This window comes from Mytilus californianus, unplaced genomic scaffold (genome assembly GCF_021869535.1).
Source record: "Mytilus californianus isolate M0D057914Y unplaced genomic scaffold, xbMytCali1.0.p SCAF_13, whole genome shotgun sequence".
NCBI lineage: Eukaryota > Metazoa > Mollusca > Bivalvia > Mytilida > Mytilidae > Mytilus > Mytilus californianus.
This window is the reverse complement of record NW_026262615.1, coordinates 15,002,075-15,020,690: the sequence shown is the minus strand read 5'-3', so window position 1 is coordinate 15,020,690 and position 18,616 is coordinate 15,002,075. Positions and strand designations below refer to the sequence as shown.

General features: G+C 32.3%; 1 protein-coding gene across 1 annotated transcript in view; it reads right to left on the bottom strand.

Annotated features, from left to right (window-relative positions):
• Window positions 1–3,395, bottom strand: part of LOC127723246 (lysine-specific histone demethylase 2-like) — a 46,799-nt gene extending 43,404 nt beyond the window's left edge. The window contains exon 1 of the mRNA XM_052229809.1: window positions 3,227–3,395. The gene's annotated coding sequence lies outside the window, so the exon portion shown is untranslated. The remainder of the gene's footprint in view (window positions 1–3,226) is intronic.
• Window positions 3,396–18,616: the final 15,221 nt, after the last annotated feature.

Sequence of the window (18,616 nt, the reverse complement as noted above, 5' to 3'; positions counted from 1 at the left end):
GATACCCTAATGATGATTGTGGCCAAGTTTGGTTAAATTTGGCCCAATGGTTTCAGAGAAGAAGATTTTTGTAAAAAGCTAACGAGGACGGATGACAACGACAGACACCAAGTGATGAGAAAAGCTCACTTGGCCCTTCGGGCCAGGTGAGCTAAAAATTGGCTTAGTTATGTCCCTTTGACATTCAGATTTTTTTACTTATATAAGTGAAAAAGTCATCCTATCTTCTTTTCTTGAATTCTTAGGACTTCTTTGCTCTTACAAATGTCTTATAGAATTTTAAATTGTCTGTCCTTTGCAGATGTCTTAACTAATCATTTAAATGTAATTTCATGGACAATGAAAATCTCATTTGTCTGTTATCTTCAGAACACTGCTAATTTACAAGCCCCCAAGGAGCAATTTTTGAAGGCCTTGCGCAAATACTTAAGATCTTTGCACAATCAGTTTCTTTGTTGAATTAATGAGATGAAACATTGAACTGTAATAAAGAATTATAAGCTTACCTGGGAAAAATCATTAAAGGCATGTTTTTACATCTCAAAACTTGAGAATTTTTGTGGGATTGTAAAAAAAATTTACTTATACAAGTGAATTTTTGAAAAAATTAAGGGGAGATTATTCAAACATTATAATTAACTTATATAAGTGTATTTTTTTACTTCTTCAAGTAAATAAAGATTACTTGTCATGGATTTTCTTACTTTATTTTCACCAAAAAAGAAAATTGTTAATGAACTAAATACACTAAAACTAACATCTGGTATATTGGTTGTTTTTCCCAATTTCATTGATAATCGTGTTAAAAAATTCCCAAAACTGACCAGGGTCCTTTTCCCCAAAATACCCAAATAAACCCCTGCTTGTACAAGTAGTACCCCTGACTGTACATGTATAACGTGAGGGTACCCAAATTGCATTTATTCTGACAGTTTTGTCACCTAAGTTTATGACCCAGACAAAAGATTCCATGCTGTGTTTATTTTGTAGATATATCCTTATTTGCTATATACTTCCACCAATTTAATTTTGCATCCATATTGAATCATAGAAAAATGGATTTGAACCGACCTACAATCAATCTATGATTCTATATGTAACCTTAAATACTAAATGTATAATTATAAAAATCAACTTGTCAGTGATATATATTGTATACTGAACCATGTGAACTATTTTTTATATGTAACCCCTTGATATCCTTGTCAGGTGGTAATGTAGGGGTACATGTATGTTAAATCCAGACTATTGAAAAACAAATAAAAGATAAAAAAAAAATCTATGATTCTGTAATGAGGAGTATCCAAATTGCATCCATGCTTAAATTCACATGGGTAAAAATTAAAAAAAAACTGATGTTTTGATTTATTTCTTCAAATATTTAGAACAATTTGACAAAAGTCAATGCTTACTACTCAGTTTTTAAGAAAAGGATGCCTGCAACCATGGTAACATATTCTAATTGCCCATTTTTAAAAGATGACTTTTTTTTCCATAGAATATACTTTTTCCAGTGAATACTTCATCTGTTAAAATATACTGTGAACGTTTTGAGTATATTTAAATATATCTAGCTATGTTGAAAGACGTGTATAATATCGAATAATTAAAATACAAATGGTAAGGCTCTAAGAACACTTGTAATATTTCTGCTATTATTTTTACTCAGTGATGGAACTAATTGTCGGACCTGGGGGGCAGAATTTTAGAGGGTCCAGCAAATGACGTCTTTGTGTCAGACCCAATGACCGGCAAATATTTTTACTGTTTGGGGCCGTCAAAATTGAAATTTCTGTTGGTTCTTGTAACCTTGGCTTCCAAATTAATAATGTAGTTGAAAGGCAATGAAAACTGAAAGTTCTAATGACACATTTATTGCCGGTAATAGGTAAACGTGCTGATGTAAACATATTTCGATCTTCTTTGCATTTATCCAATTAGCTTAAGTCATGTGATCATAATTATTTTCGTATTTCTTGGGATTTATTATTACACATAGCAATGAAAAAGAAAGTAAATTTCCGGTAAAAATATTGAGTAGAAGCATGTTTCATCTTCTTTTTGATAGCTGAGGGATAATTCAGACGATTAGTTACAAGACTCAGCAAGTGTTATAAGACGAGTTCCTAGTACGCACGGTTCATGCAATGGCGCGTCCAGACAGAAAACCATGCGTCCATGGCGCAAATAAATCGCCACAGCGAGAACATTGTTAGTATGAAAAAACGAGTTTCATCTCCATATGACACAACAGTGGTGCATGAATAGTTGGAACAATAGATGGCCAACTCAATTATGTAGTTGAAAAGCACTGAAAATCAAAAGTTCTTTTAAGGGACAACTAATGTTGTAATGACCAGATTTAAGTAAATTATAAAATTAAACAAAAACAAGTATTATTTTAGTTTTCTAAGAGTGTTTTTTTCTTCATTTTAGTTAATGTATGAACATATTTATTTGTTTTGACGTACAAATGTAGCTTGCCACTGTCTTTTTTTTTCTATCTAATTGTTCTTATGCCAATTATTGGCGTAAGAACAATTAGATTATCTTGTGTCAAAGTACTCCTGTGAGGAATAACTCTTGGGTCACCATTTATGTAATAATATATTGAATAAACTTCAATGTTTATGAATATGAATCGCAGATTACAATAATATACAACAAAAATAAAAATTAATTATTCAAAAGCGTCTCATTTTATTTTTGAGTGAAAATATAGGTCTGGCAAAAATTTGATGGGTCTGGCAAAACTTACTACCCTGTAGGCCCAATGTCTGACAGAAAAAAAAAAACTGTTTGCATCTCTGTTTACTAATTGGGTACTGAAACGTAATGTCAACAGATGAAATAAAGAAGTGAAATATAGCACGGGACATCTTTCTTTTCCTTTTTAAATGAAAAATTAAATCACGTCCAACATCCTTATTCACACATAATGCATAATACCATAAAAAATAAAGTTTTGGGTGCCATCTATCGGTTCTCGGGTTGACATTCACTCAATTTAGGGGTATTCTCAAGATATTGTGGTAACGATGCATAACAAGCATGAAAATCATGAAACATTTCAATTGAGAAAACTAGCAGCCTTATTTTTCACTGAACAATTTAAGAAAAAAAAAATTATGACAGAAATGAACCAACGAACTACAGGCTCCTGACTTGGGACAGGCACATATTGCTCGTTTGTTATGATGAACCATAAAAATGTGAGACAACTTACAAGCCTCTGGCTCGAAATTATTTGTAACTAAATTTCCTTCACATTAAAATTTAACACAGTTTTACTGTTAGGATGTACTTTTGAAAAATGGATGGAAACAGACAATGCAAACTTATTTTGTAGCATTTGATTTTTGCTCTGTTTACATTTTTTCACGCTGTCCATTGCCTCATTTTCGCGCGGAATAGTTACTTCCGGTTCGTTTAAAACCTAAACTCTAAAACAAATTAGCTACAGACTTGACTACCCGTGATCACTGAGATGTATTGCTGAAAATCTTTTTAAAAGATACTCGTTAAAATTTACGTATATTTATTCGCTTTCATGACGATGCGGACCCAAGTCGATCCGGTCCCATATTAAAAAATATTTATAAAGAATAAAGATAAAGATATATATGAATTCAGTGCAATTCATAAATGTTCATGAATTTTATAATAATATATAAAAGATGGGCGGTAAAAAAGTTGGCCTTTGACGAATATTTTAATATCAAATTTTCATAAGATGAGACATTTATTTGAATATTTTTTTTGAATTTATATTAAGATTTCATATAGAAATATAATATTATTTTTAATATAAAATGTTGAATTCAAATCAAATTATCACTTTAAATGAATACGGATGATTATGCAGTATAAAACAATTATGTTGATTATGTTTTTATTACAACTGAGTTTGCAAGACTATTGGGTATGCATAATTATAATAAAAACATATATAACAGAATTTAGTACCATCGACATTAACGAGTCAGCAGTAATTGGCATTTTTTCAATTGACTGTGATCTTGACAAGTCTTTTAATGGGTGTAATAACAAATAGTTACATACACAACTCAGTGTACAAGCCGATCCCCAAGCTGATGTATGAGGGTCGTAATGGGGGTACCTTCTTGACGAATAACGCAAAAAAAAATCTGGCCAAATGACGTAAACGGTAAGTTTTGGTGCATGACGATAAAATGAACGCTTTCTTTATGACTGTAAAATAATCGACTGATTTTGACGAATCACGTTAAATTCTTTCCAAAAATAAAGGTAACGGTAAATTATTTGAGACCTCTGACGACTCACGTTAAGAATATTTTGACGAATCACGATAAAATTTTAACCAATTTGACGCTAACGGTAGCCGAAAATGACCGTTTGACGCCTGACGGTTAAGGGTATTCCTACCCTCATGTATACAAGGTCCGTGTAACACTTTTAATTAACAATTCAAAATTTTAAAAAGTTTTGAGATTTTAGTATTTTTGATTTTTTATCAAAGTTTTAAAATACCAACATTCCAAATTTTTGAAATTTTTGAAATTTTGAAAATTTCACCAAATAATTAAAAGCGGAGAAAAATTGTATAAGAAAATAAATATTTCTCAAAAACGGAGACTTAATTTTAAAAAAAGAATCACTTTGATTATGATCATTCTGAAGTAAGTAAAAAGACCAAAATGAATAGAATCATTTTCAATTGAAAAAAAAAATATTTAAGCGTTTCCGGTAATTTATTCATAACTATTTGGTTTTCACATTTAATCAAAAGATAACAGCGAATTTCGAATTTATTGGTCGTAATGAACAAAGGGAATTCTAGAATGGATAGTTTACTCCCATTTTATAATTGTGTTTGTTCTACACTTTTGCCGAAACTTCATTTGCTTGATAAAGCGCCCATCATTTAGAAGAACAGTAAAAACTGACCAACTCGCAGTAAGCCGAATAACGTGGTAATATGAAGTATGTAAATATCGCTACTATACTTTAAGCAATACTCAATCAAACAAAATGGTCCAATACACGTGTATTCCCGTAAATTTGAATTCCGATTTTTTTATTTTGCTTTTCGGTTTCTTCCTATCTGAGGGGCCTCGGTGTCCAAGTGGTCTAAGTAGTCGAACTACTAGCCTGTCAACACTGAGGTTGTGAGTTCGATTCCCGTACGGGACAGGTGCACTCAACTCCAATCTTAATTGACTAGAGTGTTGAAAGTGGTGATAAACACCAATCATTCAATCAATCAATCTCACTATCTGTATCCATGTCGGCAGATGGAATCATTGAACGTACATTTCGATCACCTCTAGTCTTTTACCGATTTCATGGCGATCATAAATTGCCTTTTATCATTGATTTCAAGTCCAAGTATTGGTACGGTAGGTGAGATACTGAATCAGTGGTGCCGCATGCAATGAACGTTGTGCTTGGCTCGAATGAAGGAGGTTATGGATTGGATTCCAGTCGGATTTAATCATTTTTTTATATGAGTATCGATACACACTACCTTTAAAAGTTAGACCAAATATAAGTATCTTGGAGCCACAATAATGTTGAGGGTGTCTTCCCGATTTACCCACTTTTTGAAATTACAGGTAAAAAGTAATGAAATTTTGTGGGACAATTGGGAAGTTTAAATGTGGGACATTTGAGAATTGTTTTGATAGTGATTACTTTGATTTTAAAGAGTGTTGCAGGTAATTACAGGTATTTATGTAACTCATAAAATTTTAAATACACCTGGAGAAAAGATGGTAAAATTGGGAATGGAAATGGGGAATGTGTCAAAGAGACAACAACCCGACCATAGAGCAGACAACAACCGAAGGCCACCAATGGGCCTTCAATGCAGCGAGAAACTCCCGAACACGGAGGCGTTCTTCAGCTGACCCCTAAACAAATATGTATACTAGTTTCAGTGATAATGGACGTCATACTAAACTCCAAATTATACACAAGAAACTAAAATTAAAAATGATACAAGACTAACAAAGGCCAGAGGCTCCTGACTTGGGACAGGCGCAAACATGCGGGGGGGGGGGGGGGGGTTAAACATGTTTTTTGAGATCTCAACCCTCCCCCTATACCTCTAGCCAATGTAGAAAAAACAAACGTACAACAGTACGCACAGTAAAACTCAGTTTAACAGAAGTCCGAGTCCGATGTCAGAATAGGAAACAAAAGAAAATAAACATCTTATTCTGTGATATTTTGTTAAACTACTGACTGTCCAAATAAAGAACAATTATAGAAAAAAAACAGATATATTTTAACTTAATAAAATATTGAATAGACTCTTATAACATAAACTGTAAATTGAAATATTGAGAAGTATCAAGGATAAAATAAAACTAAATTAAAAGATATTCTCCATAATTAGTCTGATCATAATATTGTTTAAGTAAGCATTCAATTCAAGCGAACAAAAATGGAGAAAGTTTTTTTTTAAATATTAATAAGAAAATCCTTGAACATAAAACGATATAATGTACAGATATGTTGATTGTATAGATATCTGGTCTATTTTAAATAATAAAAAGAAATTGATCCCCATCTGGTTCCAACCAAAGAACAGAAAGTTGGAATTTGCTGCTTCTCCTCAAAGCACGCTGAATTTTGGACTAAGAGCAAAGACTGGTCAGTCCTTACTTAGAATGATGTGTCTGTGCAGGGTGACATGTCTTCCTGCGGACTGTTATCTTGTGAACTAGCATGTTAAAAATTCAGGTTGATGACTGTGTCGGTCTAGTTATTTTCAAAGAGAGTTTCATATTCATCTAACACCAACATGTTCTCGTCCTGCTTTTAACTTGCCACTGGACGTTAAACAGTGTATATGTTCAAATGACTCTGATGACATTAATGGGGCACGTTTATCTCTTTTCCCTAAGTGAGAATATAGGTTGAGACCTTGCCAACTATTTTATCAAATTGATGATATCAATTCTAATTATTAGGTAACAAAATAGCTTGTGCATGCTTATGTTACATTGTGATTGTAATTGATTGTTTCTTAAATAAGTCTCTAGACCTTTCAGTCTGAGCGCTCTTAAAAGTGAAAAGAAGTCAAAATTGCGTCTATGTGTTCAAAATTTAAATAACAATTTTAAAATAAAAAAAATATTGATATTATATTTATAAATAACCTAACATTATAGATATCGTTTATTATACATATACAATACATAAACATGATATATGGTATATTGTTTCATCAAAAGTTCATTTCAACTGATGATTTTATTCAAAAATTCATATTTACATTTATAAAATTTATAAAATGGATATCAACTACTAGTATGCTCATGCAATATTTACTTTTAATTAGATATTGCAAAACAAACAACGATTACATTGTTTATCTAAGAACATTTAAGATATAAAAATAATGTGGGACAATCAGAACTTTTCATGTGGGACAATCAGAACTCTAAAATTTTAAAAAAGTGGGACAATCGGGAATAAACCATGTTAAGAGGTAGACCATAAATGTCCAACTCAGCGTGATAGTCTTGTGAAAGATAAATACATCCACACCACGTAAACATATCACATAAACATTTTTTCAGCCTGAATATCCATGTAATAGTTGCCGCGGTACATTAAATGCCATTCTATTCATAGGTAGCTGTGTAGGTATTCCTGGTTAGCCTTTGTCAATCTGTTTTTCTATTATAATAACTAAATGATCTTGTATAGTAATTGTAACATTTTTATCTTGTCATGTGCACAATTTATTTTGTATACTATATATTATTATTTCATTCTTTGTACCAATGTGTATACAGTAGTTTTAAAGTATAGAATTGTCTTCTCTTGTGTGAATTTTGATTAATGCGGTTCAATCAGTTTTAATTACATGAGCAACACCATGTTAATTATTTTAACGATTCAGGTGTAAGATAGTTTTGATAATGAAATATTTTTTTGTGTTGTCATACGTTTGTGTATGCGATGTATTCTCTCTCTAGGAGAGGCTTGCAAATGCCAATCCTGTTGCTCAATCCAATTTAATATATTTTGAAAAGAAAAACACATTGTTAAACAAAAACGTTATTTAATTGATAGAATGTTGTAAAAGTTCACATCACCGATAAACATATTAGTAAGTTGAAGTATCCAATCTTAATGGTAACTATTTTGGTTGCTTTTTGACATATTTACTTTTCGTTTATTGTTTAAGCATAATTTAGGTCGTTGCATGGTGGTCTCATTTTATGTAACACGGTAGGTATAGTGTCCACCTGAGATCATGATTTTCAAGTGATATTAAATGCCATCAGATCGATTTACTGCTATTTCGCAAGTATAATGGTTTTATTCATGACAGTTCATCTTATTCTGTACTCTATACATATTTTAGGCAAAAACTACGCATAATTTCCTTGAATTTCACTTAAAATTCAGCGTTTTACATTGTCCGGGTTTTTTCGGGAGCAACATTTAAAACGTCCTGGTTTTAAACAACTGGGCCGGTTTATTTTGTTTTTTTTTAAAGAAAATGTGAATAATGAAGAAGGCATTCTTGGCATTCAAGAATGATTTTTTTCTAGATTATATCTGTTATTTAGTGAAGAACAATATTACATATTCCAAATAAGTTCCAAAACATATATTGATCAAATTTAACCTTTTTCGATTTAATGCTAATTTTCTGTACTGAAAACATTTTACAATAACCTTGCAGTATTACGATATAGACGCATTCCTTGGGGTGCTTTTTAAAACGGTGTTTAGAACCGAGTACAGGGGACTCATAATCTTTTCCATTTCACTTCATTCTACCTTTGTTTTTACAGTCAATAATATTTTATGATTGATATATATTACAGTGGTGAACCCCTGAGTTTTAAAAATAGGGGTAAGAAAACTAAGGAATGGCAGTGAAAAATGAGAAAAAATCAATAAAAACACAAATATTCCCCATTTCCATTCTCAATTTTACTAAAAGAGATCTCCCCGCAAAAAATAAAATTACAATAACAAAAAACCTTTATCCGCCCATGTACTATTTCTCATTGACAATAACATTTGAATTGAATGGAATATCCAATAAAAAATGAAAACAACACTTGATTGCATACGTCCGAAGCGCTTTTTTTTTTTTTGTATTTACCTACATCCGGAACGCTCAAAACTGAGTATTTGAAAGCCAAGGATGTATAAGAACCGAAACAATTGGAAGAGCTATATGACCAAAAGGGACATAAAAATAACAAAATCCATCTAAGTTCAACTTTGCCTGAAATTTTACCTTGCAACAGGCTACCATTAAACCCCTCAAAGACTTGGTGCAAGGCTTCTTAACGTGCAGCGAGTGTGGCACTCTCTATACACGCCCCATTCTGACCGGACGTGGCTGCGTACTTGTACTTAAGTTTGCTCAAAATTGATTGTCGTATGATGACTTGTACGTAGTGCAAATAGCAAATACTGAAATATCCCTTAATACAAAAAGCGAACATCCCGATTCCTTTTTATTCGCAATTTAAAATTTTGAATTGTTAAGTGTAACAGGAACCATACAAGCTTTGTTTTTGTTTAAAGTTCTAAAAACTTCTCAAATTGAAAAATGTTTGGTAGCCGCATCCTTTCTATAAAAGAGGAGAACACAGAGAAGACAGTGGTGAAAAGAAATAATAGTACATTTCTTCTTCAGCGAGTTAATATGGATATGAATTTTAATTATATTGTCACCGACTGATCTTTTGGCAATAAGATAAATAATTAATCATGGAGGAAAATTCTACTTTTTAATAGAGGGTAAGCATGTACTGGGGAATTGCCTGTCGGATATATGAGGGTCTTGGTGGGGTTACAGAAAAGAGAATAATGGGGAAAAATACGGAATGAAAGATAGAAAATTAAGAATAGACAAAAATAGACAAAATAGAAGAGATAATAAAGGGGGGGGGTCAATAAAGAGGAGCTAAAATATAAAGATAAGAGAATGATTAGCAAAATAAATAGAGAATAGAGAAAATGGCTTAAAAATTAAAGAATACAGAAATGAAGACCCTTTCCCCAATCTGCACCTTCATATATTTGAAGGCGTATTTGAATTTTGCAATTTTGGTTTCGTTTATTGAAAAAAAAAAGCAAGTGTTGTCTATGATGGTTAAATGTTTCTGTATAATGATCTTGAAAATATTAAAACCTATTGTTCTCTTCTGTTTATCATTGTGTTATATTTGTAAACGAACATGCTTTGACTGCATAAGCATATAAACATATGATTTTTGCAAATAAATCCATTCATTCTTTCTGCTAATTGTAATGCAATCCACAGGCACTTAATATTGTCTTTTAACAAAGGTAAATATATCTACATGCATATAGGTATATTTTTTTTAAAAGCCAGGGCCCGTATGCATAAACTATCCCAACTTAAGTGTTCCTTGAACTTAGATTTCACAAAGAATTCCCTTAGTTAAGTAAAACTCTTTAGTCGTATGCATAGAATTACTTAAGTCTTTGCTTAACTAAGGAATTATACTTAAATCGGAACGTTTCTCTAATTACCGTATGATATATGCTAGCTCATCACTTGTGCTCGTCCGTGTAAAAGTTTGTTTTGATCATTTCCATTAACAATACATACTTTAATTAAGAGCTGGGGTTGAATTGATGTTTGAATGTAAAAAAAAAAAATACGTAACCAACTAAAATCTCCAAGTAAATGACAAATTGGTGCATACGAGAAAAAGTTGTTTTGTGATTGACGAGCATTGGGAAGAAAAAAAATATGTGTAATGCAAAACTCCCCCTACTGTTACTAAAGAAGAGATGAAAGGGGCTTGGAAGGGAATTAATTGATATATTGATGTTTGTTTAACGTCCAGTGGCAAATATCTCATGCATGTTCAGGACGAGAACAAATTTACAATAAATACAATAGGAGGATCCTGTAATAGATGTTGTCCGTGATGCAGGTCGGGGAAACTTGGACTGCCACTAGAAAATGAAGGTATAGTGGATTGGGACATGAATTTCGCCTTGCTACAGGCTACCTTCGGACCCCAAAGAGTTGTTGCATGTGTTCCTAATGTGCAGAGTATGTGGCCCTCTCTCTACGCCAGGCATCGGATTTAACGTCACCATTCTGACCGGACGTGGTTGCGTACTTATACATCCCGCACAGCCAAACGGACGCCTCGCTTTGGAAAGGGTTCTTACTGCCGGTCGGAAATAGACCAAAGTGATCTTATTTCTATTCGCCAGTAACCGTTTGGGAGGGGATGGAAGGAAATAACAAATACATAACAATATAATAAGTACAGAAAATTCCATGAGGAGAGATTCTTAAGAGATCAAAAAGAAGTGGGATAACTTATGAATGGCATGATAAATGTAAAATATCAAAATATATCGAAATTATCCACTAGAAACTTTTTTATTATAGCAAACAAAACTTCAATCACACGAGTAGTCGCTAAATGGATACTAGACATTATCTTGTAGCATATCATCCAGCTTGATAATGGTATATGTTAGTAAAATCTTAATTTAAAAAGTTCCAAGTCATCGTATTTATTAACCAGATTTGTTCTTTCTCTAAGGCAATGTCCATTCATCTTTCATGGATGTTGCTAGATGGAGGGGCATGCTTAATTTCTTTAGACAACAATATATTTTTTAATCTAACAAAACACGATAAAGATTCTTGAAAAATCAATTATTTAACATGCATACACTGTTTTGTCACTTCCCTTTTACATCAATAAAAAAGGGGTAGGATCAATTTTCCATCAATTCATATCAAAACAGGAGAATTTTTCAAAAGTCCTTCATCTTTACTGAAACTCATTATTAGATTCATATGTTTACTGTAAGGTTTTATCAAAATCTAAGCATATTTTAGAATATTTTACTAAAAAGTTATCAATGCCTAAAAACGACTCAAAAATGCATGAATTATTGCTAGATTTTAGACAAAGGAGTAGGTCCGGTAAGGGTCGATTTTGGCCTCAAAATTCAGGTTCATCTGATGAAAGATGTTGGACACTTTTTAAACACTTAAGTGTCTACTTTAGTCGATTCAATTAGTTTATGTAAAAGATTTGAACTGATTTAGTCAATAAAGACGCTCAAATTCAAGCTTAAATATGAAAAATCTATCAAATATGCCATAATATGTCACTTTTCAGATGGTTTTTGTCAAAAATGAAAGTGGCCGCATCCGTGTTCATTCTCAACCTTTATATATGTTATGTTTTATCATCAAATACAACTTACATTTAAATATTAAGAATGAACACAAATGCGGCCACTTCCATTTCAGACGGAAACCGTCTAAAAATTAACCAAAATGCTAAAATTTCGAAGATTTCAGTAATTTAGCATGACTTAATGATGCTAGTACCCGATACATGTGCATTGTATTGTCAAAAACAGCCCACATTTATGTAACAGAAGTATTCTTCTTTCCAATAAATAGCTAAAAATTTACATTTTAACAATTTTGTAAAACTGCTATATTTCGGGGCCAAAAAGGGGTCTTACTGGGCCTACTCCTTTGAGCAATTATCTTAAAGTGGCGAGAGGGATTTTCTTAACCATTGGAAGTAATTACATATAGCCTTCCTTCAATGCAAAATTTAAAATTTGCAATATTTTCGTTAACAGCAATATATCAGTGAATATATAAGAAAATTTGACAAATATTAGAATACGGTATAAGTATCATGAAAATGTTATATAGACTTCGAATTCCATGGAACAGGTCTTAAAGTGTTCTAATTTTTTCCAAGTTAGAGAAAAAGATTCAGGGAGAATTTGCCCTATACTTTTAGAATAGAATTATATAATTGAAAGTTAAACAGATGCCCCCTAGAAAACAGGATTTTGCTTGCCTAAAGATCCTCATCGCTTCCTTCCTTCATACTGTTTTGCACCAGCAGTCACAATCGATAACAGGCGGTGTATTTTAACAATATAACGTTCAATTTTATTTGTGTAAGCATGCACGAACAGAGGAATGAAAAAAAAAATAGCATGAATTCCATGAGTGTAAAAACTTTCACTACTTTTCGGTATACAAAAAAACGAGATTGAGACACAAGAGTAGAATGAAATTATATAACTTCCCTCTGTTATCTCTTCATTTTGTGGATTATACGTGATTTTACGAATATTACAATGGTCGTTAATATTTAGCAATAAACGACCGAAATATTACTGTTACCCTGCATTGTCTGCTTCTTTGTATACGGGTAATACATGTTTGATTCACATTTTGAAATTGAAATAATTAATGAAATAAACAAGACTGGATTCTGCTCTTAGTAATAATTACATAACACATATGTTTCAAAAGAATCAGTATTTTTGATTGGCTGATAACAATTGCGAGGCATTCCAAAATCAAATTGTATTTCTCAATAAAATGCAACATTCACGACTGCATGTGCTTCCCACGATACCGTCACTGCATACAAAAGCTTGATAGTTTCATAGTTGTAACATATACATGAGGCAAATTTAATATGAAGTTTGAGTTTTTACCCAATCGCAAGTTGGATTCTGTATAAATATTTGACTATTTGAAGTTATATAAAGCATTCATAATATATATATATATATATTAGATGTGTTTTAATTCATTAAGATGGGCAGGGATTGCTCGTGCGAAATCTTAATTCAAAGTAAAGATATACATCAATGAATCAACAACCTATCGACACAAAAAAGTATTGGAGATATGTCATCTTCACCAAATTCGCCGAAGTACGTAAACCAGTTAGATCTGATGAGTTCTCAACTGAAACATTTTCGTAATTTTTCAAAAATCAAGATTGCAATTTCCTCAGGAAAGGTTCATCTCTCATGATTAGGGTTGCTTTCCACACAATTTTGATTACATATATCTCTAATAGCAAACGAGAGAGCACATAACAAGAAGTGGTTAAATGGAAATTGATAAGTCGAAGAAAAACAAAATAACACAAAAAAAAAAAAAAACACAATCCGCAAAACAAAACAGAAAACTAAAGATACTAAAGATCGAGGAACAGGACTCCCGCCATAAACCGGGGGGTGAACTCAGGTGATCAGGAAGGGTAAATAGATCCTTCTCCCTTAATGGTTTCCCTCGTATCTGTAAAGTCAAATAAAGACTTGAGTGTTTTTTGGTAAGGTTTCACTTTATAAATGCCATCGTTTGTGGCATAAAATGGTAGATTGTTACTTTATGCGTAAAGTAAAAGTGTGATGCTAATAAAGAGACGAGGAAAATTCCCCTGTATTCCTTTTTTCCAGAGAAAGTTTGACAAAATATTTCTATCTTTATTAAAGTTCATATCATTACAGCTTCGTGTGTGCACTTTTATATTCTTACAATGTTTAACATTAGAAGATAAATTTGAACTCTTGTTATAAACCCTCCCCCTGTTGACAGATAAACATACATGTACTATGAGAGATATGTCGATTATAAGAATAAGAAGATGTGGCATGATTGCCAATAAGTCAACTCTTCAAAAGAGACCAAATAAAACAGAAATTAACAACTTTAGGTCACCGTACGGCCTTTAACAATGTGTAAAACCCATACTGCATAGTCAGCTATAAAAGTCCCCGAAATGACAAATGTAAAATAATTCAAACGATAAAACTAACGGCTTGATTTATGTACAAAATAATGAACGAAAAATAAATATGATATACAGCAGTTTGTTTTTGTTATATAAATTCCTTTAAAGAACTTCCATTTTAAATCCTTTTGATGTTACTTGTGAGTGTTACAGAAAAAGAAAACATTGTACATAAGAGTAAAACCTTGGCATGGTATTCATAAAATTTGAAACATTATATCGTTATTTGATTTTTTTTCTTTAGCTTCTGTGTTAATAGACTGATTAAAAGGATCACATGAAACACTGTAACGGAGTTGTAATTTGTTTCTGTTGTATCGCCATAACAAACTAAATACACATTAATACTTTAAAGAATTACAGATATTGTAAGACCAAAATACACATTATACATTACAAAACGAACACGCAATTCATAAAATCTGTTTACAAACATTCTAGACATTATCCAATGTCCCCGCTGCCTTCGTCGGCAATATCTGTCAGCGGCTGATCTGCCATTAAAAAGTTTTCGTTACGAATTCTATACAAAGGTCTACCGATTTTCTGCTTAAAATGCAATGTTTCATGCTTGATGTACTTTGGTTGACCAAATTTGTGATTTTTAGTAGGGACATTATTTTTCTTTTGCTTTACTAAATATGTCTGTCGATTCTCTCCATCTTCCGTTCTTATTATCTCATTCTTTTGTTTTTTGGAGGAAATTATTTTCCTCTGCAAACTTTGTTTGTTTGCAAGTTTTTTAATTTGATTAGATTTAAAAGTATCTTTGCTGTTTTCATTTTCCTGTGAATGATGTTCGTCGAAAACTTTATTTGATTCCTCTTCATAATTTTCAAAGCATTCAGCATCCTGCTTACAATCTGGGCCACAAATCAGCCACCCATAATCACAACATTTACATAGGGCGTCATGATAGTAGCAGACGGCCGATGCCCACGTGCAGCAGCCATCATAATTCCCACAGCAACCCCAATCAGAACCATATAAAAACCAACCATCTTTATTGTTGCATTTCAAATTCCTGAAAAATGAGATTAGTATATCCTTGAGTTTTTATTATACTGTTTTGAAACTTCTCAAAAAGTATTTCAAGAAGCTCCCGTATTTGAAATAACTTTGCATACAGTTCTTATTATCGATTAAGTAAGTTGATGTACAACCCTTTCCATTTCTATATATATATTGCATTAAGGCATACTTGGTTCGGCATTGTCAAAACATGTAAAACTTACGAGAAAAATTGCTTCTTTTAAACTTTTTTTTTCTTCTTCTTAATTTGCAAGCGTTCTTAGTTTATCTGAGGTGAGTAACTGTTGTATTGGCCCTGGCACTACAGTGCTTAATTTATCTGAGGTGAGTAACTGTTGTATTGGCCCTTGCACTACAGTGCTTAGTTTATCTGAGGTGAGTAACTGTTGTATTGGCCCTCGCACTACAGTGCTTAGTTTATCTGAGGTGAGTAACTGTTGTATTAACCCTCGAACTACAGTGCTTAATTTATCTCAGGTGAGTAACTGTTATATTGGCCCTCGCACTACAAACTATTCACATAAAGATAAACTGCAAACCCATAATGTTTGCATTGTTTCTGTAATTTACAGTGCGGTTATCGATCTCTTCGTGACAAAAACTGTTGGATTTCTTTGCCAGATATTATTTATAACTTGTTGATATTCCCCTGAGCTGTGTTCCCAATGCACAGATGTTACCTAGAATCCCGCCATGAAAAAATGCAGTCAGGTGAGAGTTTTTGCTCTATGCTGAAGGCCGAAGACGAAGAACAAAAGTAAATGCGCCATTCCTTTGCTTGTATTAATTTTTGCGTGTAATGATTTCGTGTCATGAACTTTATCAAAGATAAATACTCACTGACATGTGTGAACACTACATGTTCTTTTCTTTATTAAAAGTAAATACTCATTGACATGTGTCAACACTACATGCTCTTTTCTTTATAAAGGTAATACTCACTGACATGTGTGAACACAACATGCTCTTTTCTTTATTAAAGGTAAATACTCACGGACATGTGTCAACACTACATGCTCTTTTCTTTATTAAAGGTAAATACTCACTGACATGTGTCAACGCTACATGCTCTTTTCTTTATTAATGGTAAATACTCACTGACATGTGTGAACACTACATGCTCTTTTGAATGCTCTTTGTCTTACTGATCTTTTGTGCCTGAATTTTCTTGTTCCTAATAATATATAGTTAATTATATATCAGAATAATGAAATCTCCAGAAAATAATAACACTGAATAGGTAGCGCCTATTAAAACGTTTAAACCCAATGCATTTGTTTGCACAATTGTTTCTTTCTCTTAAATTAAGGTAGATGGAGATCGGGGTTTAATTTAAAATCGATAGATTATTTTTAATAATTTGCTAAAATATAGATTATATCATGCTTTTTTTCAAGAATATAAAAAAAAAAGTAAAGAGCACGGGACTTCTTTTAAAGATGTATACAGATTTGTTCTAAAATGTCAGATTTGTATAGATTAGGCTTAAAAACCAAATTTTCCGTGTTTTAAAGAAAACTTGATGATAAAATATGAAAAAAAATGGCTCTTATAGTGTGCTTTCAGAAAAGACATAGAAAACATAGAGTCACTCGTTTTCTGGCTACGAAACAAATTAGATAAATTCATAACACATTCCTTTACAAAAGTTACATTATCTTAGTTATTTCCCCCTTATATGGCAAAGTTGAAAAAAAATTGAATCATTCAAACAATATTCTGTTTCTGTAAAAAACCAGTTGTAAACATATGATAAAACACATAATTTTCTTTATTAAGTTGAGACGTCGTACAAATGAATTAAAATTGAGAGTGGAAACGGGGAATGAATTACATTGTTCGTTGTTCAAAAGAAAGATCTAGACCGAACGTTTTCTGCTATTTCACAATTCAAGATGGAGGAAGACACCTGATATACCTTTAGAACTTTAGGTAAAACTTTATGGAAATTTAAACATGTAAGGACAGCAAATGGTTATTTAGGCTATTTGTGTTTATCATTTATTTATCATTTTTAAATATAGATGAGTATCGATTCGGTCTTGTTGTGAGGTACACATTACATGATTAGCATATCAGTGCTTAAGTACAAAAGGTATAAAACAAACCGAAATACGTAAATAAGGCAACATAACAAATTGTGTGTTGTCATCACGTAAACAAGGCAACATAACAAATTGTGTGTTGTCATCACGTAAATAAGGCAACATAACAAATTGTGTGTTGTCATCACGTAAACAAGGCAACATAACAAATTGTGTGTTGTCATCACGTAAACAAGGCAACATAACAAATTGTGTGTTGTCATCACGTAAATAAGGCAACATAACAAATTGTGTGTTGTCATCACGTAAACAAGGTAACATAACAAATTGTGTGTTGTCATCACGTAAACAAGGCAACATAACAAATTGTGTGTTGTCATCACGTAAACAAGGCAACATAACAAATTGTGTGTTGTCATCACGTAAACAAGGCAACATAACAAATTGTGTGTTTTCATCACGTAAACAAGGTAACATAACAAATTGTGTGTTGTCATCACGTAAACAAGGCAACATAACAAATTGTGTGTTGTCATCACGTAAACAAGGCAACATAACAAATTGTGTGTTGTCATCACGTAAACAAGGCAACATAACAAATTGTGTGTTGTCATCTTTTATTTTTTTCTGTTTAATACGAATAACAAGGACAAGAACTTTAACGGTTCTACTGATTGTTAAGAAAGACGAAATATAGAAGTCAGTGTAAAATCTAACTTCAAACGAAATGCTATCTCATAAACATGTTTAACCCCGCCGCATTTTTGAGCCTGTCCCAAGTCAGGAGCCTCTAGCCTTTGTTAGTCTTGTATTATTTTTAATTTTAGTTTCTTGTGTACAATTTGGAGTTAAGTATGGCGTTCATTATCACTGAACTAGTATATATATTTGTTTAGGGGCCAGCTGAAGGACGCCTCCGGGTGCGGGAATTTCTCCCTGCATTGA